A 13,036-nucleotide genomic window follows, 5' to 3' on the forward strand; every position below is an offset into this window, starting at 1 on the left:
TCTTGTTGTTCTTACCTTTTGTATGAATACTTTCTGCATGAACATTTCCTGCCAGCAGATTTGGCATAAGAATTCAAATACTGTCATATTATATTAATGATGTGCTCAAAGTTGTTGAAGAAACCGCCTTCCCCTTGCAGAAGAAAACAAGTTTGCATTTGTTGGTGAGCAAAGAAAAGCCGATACTTTGTATCTCTCTATCATGGCAAGACAGATCATTGCAAATGTACTGTTGGTAACCTTGTCAGTGTGGGAAATGGTTAAGTGGCAAAATATTAAAAAGTGCCTTGTTTATACAGCAGCCTCCAATTATTTCCACAAGTTCTGGAGCTGTTATTGTGGTGAAGCAGAACTATCCACCCATATGCATTTACACCACCAACTCCAAAAAAACCCACCAACAACAAAACAGAGATTACAGTACTTTGGGAGAGTATGACAACTGCAACCATAGCCCTGTACGTAGGCTGAGCAATGTGAGGCTGTGTGCTGAGGGAGCAGTCCTTTCATGCAGGTTGAAGAACACCAGGGCCCCAAAGTCATGGGCATTCCAAAGTCTGGGCATTTAATTTAGCTGCAGACCTACCCAAAGTAATGTGTGTACAGCCTTGCTATTCATTTTACATCATTCAAGACATGGAAATGAGTAGTATGTCTGTACAGCTGCTAATACAGGATACTGGATGCCCGAGGAAGACTTTATGGAGGCACCCTTGCTTCCCAAGCAGAAATAGGCATTTCAAAGAGGAAAAAAAGTAACACCAGTTCACAAAGTCAAGTGGAGACTAGAGCAGGATTCAAAAAAAAAAAAAAAGTGAAAACAATATAAAGTTCTTTATGCTTCCTGAACACATTTTTATCAACAGATGGTTTAAAAAATTTCTTTTTCCATATATGAATTTAAATGTTTCAGGAAGCTAATCTATTTCTTTTTTTTTTTCTTTCCTCTTCTTTTTAGACACATTAAAGTTTTCTCACATTATCTCAGCTGTGATTTTTTAACTTAACTACTCATACAGATTTGATCTGTGAAATATCTGGTGGAGCTGTGTGAGATACTTCTACTGACATTATACCACAATTTCTTTTTCATTTGGAAGACTTTTATGTGGAGGTATTTGGCTACTTGTTTTTAAAAAGATTAAAAAAATACTCCAGGGCATAAGAATGACCTGTTCAAAGCACTCCTAGAAGCATTTGATACATCCAGAATCCCAAATAATACCTTATTCTGAGCAACCTAGTAATGATCTGCTTGGTGGACTGTTTTCCTTCCAGTTTAGAATTGTAGCAGTCACATTGCTTGACTACAAGAAAAAAAAATAAAGGATTATGAGAATGTATAGATCTTTTCAGTAATTGTTAATGCAATATGGATCTTATCCAAACCCCAGTGAAGCTAACAGAACATTTTCCCTTTAGTTTCAATAGTCCTTAGACCAAAGTGTTTTGTCATCTTTTTTTAGGAAATGCAAATACATTGTTCCTTACTGCTTCTCATTTTACCCTCTCTTCAGATTTGCTCTGTTTTTCTCATTTTGAAATAAGGAAAACCAGAAATTTACATTACAAACAGATAACAGGTATCCAGATCACACAAGTGCTTTATGGAATGCCCTTTGGAAAAATCTTTATATTCAAATTTATATTCAAAGTAGGTACTAGAGACAGAAAAAAAATGGGAAAACAGAAGTGTCATAAATCAAAGCAGTCCTCTGATTTAGTGTCTTGTGGATGGTCAACAGCAGATGGCATCACTTGCCTGCAGCAGAGTTCCTTCCAAATCCCATATGTTAGTAGTTTGTTATGACCTAGATCCTACAGCAGCAAATACCTGAAGCATTTCATTCATTTTCAAGACTTTCTGGGAAGTCTGACCCTATTTATCCACACAGATCAAAACAAATTTCATAGATCATCCCACATGATATACTTGTTTTGATAGTTTTCAAACATTCTCTTTCCAACTATTAACCAAAGGAACTATACAGGAGTGTAGGTATGAATTCTTACCATTTAAATTTTGCAGACTTTTGAAAGACAGAGTTTATAAATAATTTATTAATGAGTAGTAAGTAATTAAGGGACATTTTAAAGAACTTAGAAGCTTAATTAAAATCAAAGGGGAAATCCATAGGCAGCATGAGTTTCCGCTGTCTGCAGTCAAGTTATAAGAAGCAATATGGAGGTATACTGGGCTTTAGCCTGTTGGCTGGCACAGACTTGTCTGTGCTCTCACTACTCGTTTATCAAAGAAACTCATTTGAGAACAACTTGCAGATGCTGACAAGGCAGGGTGCTGAATAGGAATTTCTTTGAGAAACTTAAAAATTGTTGCATATACAACTAATCTGACTGCCTCCTTCTTGGTTAGTACAGATCTTTTCTGGAAGGTCTGTGCTGTGGTTTGGGTTTATCTATTATTTAGTACTGTCTATCATATTTGAGGCAGTGAGGCTGTGAGTGAGATTTTTTTGTCCAGCTGAGGCTAGAGCAAAGCAAGGCTAACTTGAGAGCTCACCTGTCCTGGTTTCGGCTGGGATAGAGTTAATTTTCTTCCTAGTAGCTGGTATAGTGCTGTGTTTTGGATTTTAGTATGAGAATAATATTGATAACACACTGATGGTTTGGCTGTTGCTAAGCGGCGTTTACACTAGTCAAGGACTTTTTCAGCTTCCCATGCTCTGCCAGGTGTACAAGAAATGGGAGGGGGCACAGCCAGGATAGTTGATCCAAACTGGCCAAAGGGCTATTCCATACCATATGATGTCATGCCCAGTATATAAACTGGGGGAGTTGGCCGGGGGGTAGTGATCGCTGCTTGGGGACTGGCTGGGCGTCGGTCGGCAGGTGGTGAGCGGTTGTATCAATTTTTTTTTTTTTTCCCCTCCCTTGGGTTTTGTTCCTCTCTCTCTCTTGTTGTTTTCCTTCTCATTACAATTCATTATTATTATTATTATTATTTTGTTCCGATTATTAAACCGTTCTTATCTCAACCCATGAGTTTTCTTACTTTTGCTCTTCCGATTCTCTCCCCCATCCCACCGGGGGGGAGTGAGCGAGTGGCTGCGTGGTGCTTAGCTGCTGGCTGGGGCTAAACCACGACATCACCCAAAGATTTCTTTCATCTAACTTGACACCATCTCTTTTCAATAGCGAGCCTGATAATGTGCAGAGAGAATGGCCCTGTTCAGCTCATCTTTGGCTAGTGTAGAGGTCTTATGGATTTCCCTAAAATAAAGGCAAGGGATAGCCAGCTGAAGAAAAGAATGATGGAAAGGGGGCTTAGAGTTAGTTTCTGCAAAGGTGTGATGGTCAAGCCCTGCATTTATTTTTTGAAAATCTTATAGTAACTCAAAAGCATAATTAAAGACACGTGCAATTTCACTTGGAATTCTGAGTGCTTAGAAGTATCCTGTCAGGGATTTTAAGCTTAGCTAGTGTGGAGGGTTAGCCTTGGCCAACAGCTAAACTCCCACCCAACTGCTTGCTCACTCCCCCCTCAGCGGGACATGGGGAGAAAATAGGAAGAACAGGAATGAGAAAGCTTGTGGGTCAGTATAAAGACAGGGACATTGCTTACCAACTACTGTCACAGGCAAAACAGGCTTGACTTGGGGAAGATTAACCTAATTTATTGCCAATTAAAATAATTACTAATTCAGGTAGTGGGAAGCAAAAAGACAAACACTAAAACAACACTTTTTCTCCTCCTTTCCCGTGCTCAACTTCACTCCAGACTCCTCTACCTACCCCTGGAGCGGTGCAGGGAAGATGGGGAATGGGGGGTTACAATCAGTCCATAACAGCTCCTATCTGCCTCTCCTTCCTCCTCACACTTTTCCTCTGCTCTAGCATGGGGTCCTCCACGGGCTGCAGTCCTGTCAGGAAAATCTGCTCCAGCATGGTGGCAGTTCTTTTGGGAATATCCATCTGCTCTGGTGTGTTCCTCTCCATGGGCTGCAGGGAATATCTGCTCTGCCATGGAGAACCTCCTCCTTTCTCTGACCTTGATCTTCCCTCTCTTGTTTCTCACTCTTTTTATTCCCTCTTCCTCTCTCCCTGTGGCGTTTTCTGCCCTTTTAAAAATATGTTTTCAAAGAGGTGCCACATGCTTGGCTGATGGGCTCAGCTGTGTTCTGCCGTGTGTCAGAACTGGCTGGAACCGGCTGTGTCCAGCACAGGGCAGCACCTCACCTCCTCTCACAGAGGCCACCCTGTAGCTCCCACTGCTACCAAAACCTTGCCACTGAAGGGGAAAATCAAATTGTAATTGCTCAGCAGTGGTAATTTGTGACCAAGGAATGATCTGGCATGGAGGGCAAGAAGGCCCAACTGCAGAAGGGTTTAAACTGGCTGGACACAGGAATGCCAGAGACAGAACAACAGAGCGCTCAGGGGCCACCTTTGGGCAGCAGAGCTGGGCTGGGGGATGGACCCAGGGCCTGGCTGAGGTGCCCCATGCAACTGCTCAGGAGATTGGTACTGGTGCAAGTGTATATAAGGAATCTGCTTGTGACGCATCTTTGCAGAGTCCATGTAGAACTGCTTATTGCGGTAGGACTCTGCCCAATGTATTGGTCATTAAATTTTTCTTTTATATTTAAGCACAAACGTGTGATTAATTCACCTCGAGGGGTACCATAAAAATTCCCCAACACCACCTACACTCAGTACACCTAGTCTTACCTAAAGTGGAGTGGATTTGAATAAAGTTTCCTGTATTAGTGCTGTTTTACTCAAGTTCAAGAAGTTTTACCAAGTGGTGGTAATCGGCTTGTCCTCTAGTGGAATAGTTTGGATAATCCTCTCGTAATTTACTTCTTGCCCATGCTTTAATTAATTCAGCCAGTAAAATTAATTTCTGATGTAACAAATCTAGCAAATTCCAGTCTGTGATTCTGATCATTAAAAAAAAAAATAATTTCTGAATAGCACCTGCAACTACTGGATATGCTGCAAAGTACATGTACAGCTCTTAAAAACAGTGTTTGATACTTGTTCTCCTGATAACATAAAGTCAGGAGTGTGGAAGAATCACAGTATTAATTAATTAGTAATTAATCCATTTTAAAGGCAAGGTTACTGCATCTGTAGTAATTATCTCATATAGTGAGTTTCCAAAACTTCAACAGAAAAAAAGGTCGAAGACTTCAATAAAATAAGTGATGCTATATTTTTTTCCTTTAGAGGTATTTCTGAAAGAGGGGAGCCAGCCAGAAAAAGGAAGCAGCAGCATATTCAAAATGACACTAATTTGCAGACCATACATGGCCCTTGATGTATCAGATACCTTCTATGGAAGTCTGTGAGGTTTTCTTGAATGGATAAGAAAAGTATATTTCCTACTGTTAATAGTTCTAGCTAAACTGTTCTAGCATGGAAATATCTAAACTGCCATCAACTTGGGAGTTAGAAAAGTTTCTACAATATGCGTCAATGCATTGTGTTTTTATTCTACTTGTATTATCATATGTCCAGAATGACTCCATCAGCCTTATCAAAGTATTTGGAGATTTACACTGGTCTAACTAAACAAAATCTGATCACATCTTCTGTTATTGAGAGAGCTGTTCTAGCTGCTTTGAAACAACAATCTGATTTAATAAAAACAACATTGCAACCATTTATAGGTCTACTAGAAAGAACTAACCCTGCTTTTCCTCTGGCTGGACTGGGATATTGTGTAGCAGTTGTATCACAGTATTACAGCACATTAGTAGAGAACAAAAAAACCAACATATGATACCGAAACTGACAGCAGTTTGGGTGAAACATATATTTTAGAAAAAAAAAACACAACCCAGCAGATGGGAGGAACACAAATAAGAATGTTTTCTCAAGATCTGTTTAGAAGAAAACATTGTAGTTGGATGACTTTTCTACTTACGGTCAAAATAAATCAGCAAGTCTTTTGTTACCTTTAAAGATGAATGGTTAAGTGATAAAGAAATAAACGATGTGTTTAAGATACAAAAGCAGAGGCAGGTTTATTAGGTTGTTGCACCTGAGCCATAATCAGAGGGGCCTCTTGCCCTCAGTATCTAAGGGGATTAAGCATATCTCCTCTGCAGTATTTGTCACATTTTTCATTCCAGCAGAAGAATCATAATCTCTGAGGTAGGTCTTGTATCCAGATCCTTTTTGTGGTATTTTTGTAGCTGCTATATATTTCTAAACTGTAGTGTTTCTGATACTAAATGAAAAGACAACCTACAGGGTAATATTTGTGGACAGTGGTTTTCCACCACTTATCAAGCCAATTTCTATTAGTTTTCATGGGAAGTACATATATGGGGTGTAAGGCAGAATTTGATGAATTAATTTTCACTTCTGATTTGCTAAAGGTTTACTTTCCTTTAGCTGATATCTAAAATAAACAGTCTTCATTATATGTTTAGACAGTTATTTTAGCTCATAATATTTTAGAACTATTGATGCTTTTCATAAAAATGATACTTTTCCTTAGAGTTAAGCATAGAATTTGTCAAAACACTGCTTTTACAATGTGGTGGGTTGACCCTGGCTGGATGCCAGGTGCCCACCAAAGCTGCTCTATCACTCCCCCTCCTCAGCTGGACAAGGGAGAGAAAATATAATGAAAGGCTTGTGGGTCGAGATAAGGGCAGTTTAATAAAAGCAAAAGCAAAGGCCGTGCACGGAAGCAAAAGGAAAACAAAAGATTTATTCTCTACTTCCCATTAGCAGGGACTAATGTCCAGCCACTTCCTGGGAAGTAGGGCTTCAGTACTAGTAGCGGTTGCTCCAGAAGACAAATGTCATAAATAACGAATGTCCCCCCTTCCTCCTCCTTTCCCTTAGCTTTTATTGCTGAGCAGACATCATATGGTATGGAATATCCCTTTGGTCAGTTTGGGTCAGCTGTCCTGGCTATGTCCCCTCCCAAGATCTTGCCCACCTCCCAGCCTACTGGTGAGGGGGGGAAAATGTTGGAGAGACAGCCTTGATGCTGTGGGAGCACTGCTAAGCAGTAGCCAAAACACTGGTGTGTGTGTTATCAACACCTTTCTAGCTACCAATACAAAGCACAGCACTATGAGGGCTGCTATGGGGAAAATTAACTCCATCTCAGCTAGACCCAATACATACAAAAAGGTATATCAAACCCTTTATATAACTTAGCCATTCTTTTAACCATAGATAATACACCAACATGTATTTTTAAATGTTGTTGATAGTAATAGTAAAATACTGCTCTGTTGTAAATGTGTGACTAAAATGTTTAAGTTAAATTCAGAATTAGACCAGAAGCTATGTTCAGTTTTAGCAGTCTTAAGTTTCACTAATTTCAATGGAACTATGAATGCTGGACACCAGTGGGAATTCAGGAAAACCTGAAGGTGTTTTTCAGTTCTAAACAACATTTTGGCAGTACAATAAAATCATCTGTCAACTATTTTGGAAAAAAATCAATTTTTTTAAATGGAGTTTTCACTCTTTACCTTTTCATTTTAAGGAGGGACATTTTAATAATGTTTATTCTTTTATTTTAAAATGATTATCCAAAGTACTGCATTCACCTTTCTTACTTATACCAGGTAGTATATGGTTGGTATAAGAGCTCCCCCTATAGGTTTTATTTTAAATACAGCGTAGGAAAATATAAGGAAAGTAAATTCCACCTCTTGTCAGTGCTTCATAAACATATTCAGTTGAACAACATTACCTGATTTTAAAAAGCAGGATTTTATGGAAAGAAACCCATCAATTTTACCAATGGTTAAAGAATGAAAAAATATAATAATGTTATAGATTTATTTAAGTTGTATTTACAAAAATGTATACTTTTAATTTTAATAGCAGTCTGATAAACTGTGTGACTTAAGCTACTGTTATATAAAGAAGTAAACCAGCATTTTCTCTTTTGTAACTACTTTTAATACATGTAGATATCAGAGCTCTCAAACTGCAGAAGTGTGGCTCACATAGTAGTATGAGTTTCTCATCAACTGAGTAGTATTCACATCTTTGAATAAGGACTTCTACCCTTTATGGCACCCTGGTGGTATAGTATTCATATGATAACTACAGAAATTCTTAGTAAGGGAGAGACAGGATATTTGAAAGTATTTAATATGCAGCTATCAGCATAATTTAGCAGAGAGAGGAAAAAAAGGAAAATCAGAGCCAAATGATCTTCCAGTTTTCCCTAGACATCAGCAAGTGTTTCTAGTGAAGATCAGGCAGGAGTGAAGCCTGACAGTTATTAAGCAATATGCCAGCTTGTATGGACCTATAAACTTTACCCTACATGCAAAATATTTGCTTAAGCACATGTACACCCATATCACCATTTCCCCTTCCTCATGTATGGGAACATGTGTGTCTTGCAGCTTCACTGGCAAATCAAGAGGCTTTTTCAGAGCAGTAGAATTCCATAAATTCTATCTTTGGTCCCTCCCTACATGGGACATTCATTGCATTCATCTTGTGAAAGGCAGCAGTGCTCCCCTGTCAGATGAAGTATCCCCAAGAAGCCACAACCTGTGTATCCAAATCCTCTAAAGGTTATCAGTACCTCTTTAGCTTACCTGAGTGGATAGGGAGAAGCAAGAAAATTTCTGTTCCACAATGGATGCAGGAAGTGAGCACAATTCCTATTCACAGCCTTGTGGCAGCTGTGCTCAGAAGCCAGCGATGAGGAACTGGTCTTTGGCTCATGGGCAGGTGCTTGGTGCTGTGCTAGCTCTCATATGTCCAGCTGCACTTAAGCTATTAAAAAATTCCATTGACAACATGATTTATCACAGTAGTTGTATGAGACTGTATTATATGAGATTTCTCTTAAATATCTAAGTGGTCTTCACAAAGAAATCAGCTGGACTAACTGAAACAGAGGTAGCTGATTTTAGAGGGTAATAATACAAGTTTGCATGAACTTTTCTATGTGAATAAATACCAATTTGGTATATAGCTATTTAATATAAACATATAATTGGCATTCTGAAAGGTATGTCTGTACTAGTCCCCTGTTTAACATTTCTCATGGCATGACACTGAACATATAGGAATAGAAAATTAGAGAGGAGTGAAACTGATGATTCTTTAAAGGGAAATGTTAAGCTGACCACATAGAATGTACATTAGCAATTATAAAAGAAATCTTTATGTGCATTGGCATCGGAGCATGTGGCTTTCAGAGATGAAAATGAGGCCTATATACATGCATAGGAGAAAAATTGTTTGGTTGGAAGCTAATGGAATTCTTATGGTCATTACTGCAATTAAACACTAATTAAACAGTTTGAGACAATCGGTGAGGGTAGTGGCCTGGAAATAATTCTCATTGCACAACCTTTGGATAATTTAAAATATTTTTCTTGGATGTCACTGCTGTTACTCTGGATTTGCAAATGAGAGAATTTTGCCCACAGTACAATTACAGATGCTCCATATTCTTGAAAAAAAACAAGAATGGGTCAGAACATGCATATATCAGAGATGCCTCTAGTTCTTATTCTCGTGCTATTCAGAAATATGAGTTTACAAGAAAAATATATTAGATTTACAACAGCAAAAAAAAGTCAATTAAAATGCCTATTACTGTGCTTTCCAATTACTCTTCCAGCTCATCTGTGAACAGAAAGCCACTGATAAATTCAAATTGTCTTATGAGCCAATCTTCTTGTATATAATTGCTGCTTTCTTAGTCTGCACAATTAAAAATTCTGTCAGTAAGACCAAAAAAGTTTTAAAGAAAGGTTTTCATCATTTTTGCTTCTTAGAAATGAAATAGCTGTATGAGGAACATACTGTTGTTGTAATAATCAAATGTAGGTATACAATTCACATAATGATTGATGCTGCTATAGAAATCCATTGTAGAGCCCTACCCTATCTCCATAGGAACTTAGACAATGTACCTTTGTCTAATAAGCAGGATGTGGCTGTCGAAAGCAGAAGTGTAACTGATGTATTACTAGTCTAGTTAGTAAATCATGAAGAACTGCTTAGATCTGCCAAAAAGGTAGGAAACTAGGGGAAAGGTAATTCCGGCAGGGGGAGATTGCAACCACCGACTCACAGACCACCTGCCCCAATTATACCACCAACTCAAAAGATGAAGTTGAAGAAGAACAACTAAGCATGCATACTAATTTACATGCTAGGCAAAGAGATTTTAACCAAACATTTAATAGAATAATATTGCACATGTATTAGGAAGCTGAATATGTTAATGCTTTGTGTATAAATAACTGTTAATTTGAAAGCTGGGTGTGCTGTCTTGAGACAGGCACCCATATCTGCGCAAATATGCAATAAAATACCTCTGCTCTGTGTGTGCATTGGCACAATATTGGCATTTTGCACACCAGGTAAACGAACCCCAATTTTTGGGACAACACTTTTCTTACATCTGTGTGCAGACCCTCAATCTTTTTGCCAGTGACAGCTAGAAAGGAAGAAATACATTCAACATTGTAAATAAAGTTCCCGTAATGACCATGACTTCTAAAAAAAAAATCTAAAGATTCCTAACATTTGAAACAATGCAAAGAAAAATAGGACAACAATAATCGAGTTTTATCTAAATGTGCTACAAGGAAATTATGTTCTCATTATGTAAGTTTCCATACTCCTGTTAGTTATAGTCTTGTGGTTAAAGAATCCTAGCTTTCAGAAGAAACAGACAGATTCAGCTTTACTCGGATAAGAGAGTGGAGTAGATCTGTATCTCCCTATCAGATAGTGCTCTCATCACTGAGCAGAAAAAGGTCATTGTTGCCATCTGTGGTGGCTTTATTTTGTGCAGGTTCCATTTTGCACATGAACATTAATGGGGCAATGCCCTGCAGGTGGAATAGGGAAATGAATTACTCATTTATCCATTACTAGTTGTGTAACTGCTTGTCTTAAGGACAGAGGAAACCCTGCTCAGAAAGAAGTTTAGGCATCTAGGAAACTCAAGCAGAAACTGAATGTGCTTGTGTGTACATTGGTGGGGCTCAAGGACTTAGGTATTACATGAAATGAGCAATGATTTTGAAGAGCTAAATTTTGGAGCTGGATACTAAATATGGAAAGTAAATGGAATTCTACACTCCTAAATCTTTTTATAATCCCTTTATTGGTAAGGATAGCTCAAAGGAAATTACTGTATGTGTGATCACGGGGAAACAAGAGCTGCAACAGTAAGTAAGTGATGCAGATGATGGGAAAGAAAAAAGCTGTATCCCCCATCTACTGCAGTAATTCCATGGTGCTGAACTGGGGAACAGTGTTCAATGCACATGTAAGAATATGTGATGCTAAGGGGTATAAAAAAATCTCATCTGTAAGCTAAAAGGTAGGACAAAAAAGGTAGGTAAAAGCCTCCAAGAGGCCATGTATTATCTAAATGTGTATCGCATGGTTCTTAAATTTAGTGATCAGAGAAATAAAAACACGTATACAAGACCCAAAGTTCAGAAAGTTAAAATACTATTCCAGAGGAAGAAAATGTGGTGTGCTGTACTTTTGCTGTATTTGGTTAGATGAGTTCTGTAAGGTTACATTTACTCCTGAGACTGCCTCTTGCATCAAACATCAGAATCCTATTCTGCTCTGAGATTCATCCAATTTTGTAGCAATTCTTTTACAGAAAATGTTGAAATCATTAGGAGCAGTACATGCAAAATGAAGGACTAGATGCTGGTCTTGAATATTCTGGTAAGATTTAGAAATAAGTCTACTTCTGAAGAACTGCTCCTGATTCATATTAAACCAAATTAAATTTAAATCTGAGCTATATGTGTTTTATCTTCTTTGGTTAATACCAATATGATTACATAAAAAACCCTTCTTGCCATCTGCCAATTTGAAAAGAAATGCTGTTAAATTTATGGTTATTGTTTATGCAGAGAGAACAGTCAATTTCTAATCAGCTAAGTGATCACAGATCTAACAGCTGTAATTCATATAACAAATATATTGGTTAAAAATGAAAGAAACAGCAAACACAACTGCAGAGAAAGTTAAGATTTAACTCTTGTTAAACCAGTACTAGATACTATGGATTAAAGCAAGATAAAAAGTACTAGATACTTAATGCAAGATAAAAAAGTATAAAATATTGCAATATACAAAGCAGAACCTCTAAGTATCTGAGTTGTCTGCAATTAGTTACAGTTTTTAAAAATTCAAATTTATTTTATCCCAAAGTAATTTTGTGTGCATGTATGTGTGTTGTATTGTTATCCCACAAGCGTGAGGTCGTTTACCTGGTGTGCGAGATGCCAATATACACACAGGGCAGAGGTATTTTATTTCATGTCTGTGCAGAGATGGGTGCTAGGTGGTAACTCCACAAAGCTAGCACAAAGTTCGGTCATGCAGGTACAGTATTTATACAGTCTAGTTATGCATATGCATAAGTAGTTACACAAAGCAGTTTTCTATTGGTCTACATTTCTCTTGTTTCAACTTAAAGCTACAGTGCTACTTTAATATTCCGCGCATGCTTGCAGGAAGTGGGGGGTAGCTTTCTTTGGTCTTTAATTGAGTCGGTGGTCGTGATCTCCCCCTGCCATCTTTACCTTTCCCCTAGTTTCTGTAAGTTCCGCTGACTTCATGTAGCGGTGTATCCTCCCAGCCCGGCAATCTCCCTTATAACAAGATGTTTCCTTTATCAGTCCTTGAAGTTCCTCATCTTAATTTCTTGTTTGAAGGTTGGTGATTAACGAGGCCTGCATATTCCCCTTTTATCAGTCTCTTAGTTTTTCAAGGGCGCAGTCGTTAGCAAGGCATGCGTTGTTTATACAAAAAGTGTCTTGTTTCACAAGACCTTTATGGCCCTTACATTAGTATCTGTGTGTCTTCTAAGCATAATTTTCGGTGTTTCAGAATTAGAGTTCTTTATTCTGTTATACTGATGCTTATGCAGTCACTAAAAATACTTATGCTCATATCCTTTGAAAAGAATGTGAGATTTGATCCATTTCCAGCAAATATGTGTTTTCATATGCAGTTAAGGATTTGACTGAATAAACAAAAAATTTCTGTCACATAGCTAATTTTTCAGGAAAAATATTCAGGG

The 13,036-nt window shown here is 38.0% G+C and overlaps 1 protein-coding gene across 3 annotated transcripts in view; it reads left to right on the forward strand.

The window, feature by feature from the left end:
* The window catches only part of RGS7BP (regulator of G protein signaling 7 binding protein), a 62,815-nt gene that overhangs the window by 20,219 nt on the left and 29,560 nt on the right, over window positions 1–13,036 (forward strand). The window lies entirely within an intron of this gene.

The sequence above is a fragment of the Ciconia boyciana genome, chromosome 4, assembly GCF_034638445.1.
Source record: "Ciconia boyciana chromosome 4, ASM3463844v1, whole genome shotgun sequence".
Lineage (NCBI taxonomy): Eukaryota > Metazoa > Chordata > Aves > Ciconiiformes > Ciconiidae > Ciconia > Ciconia boyciana.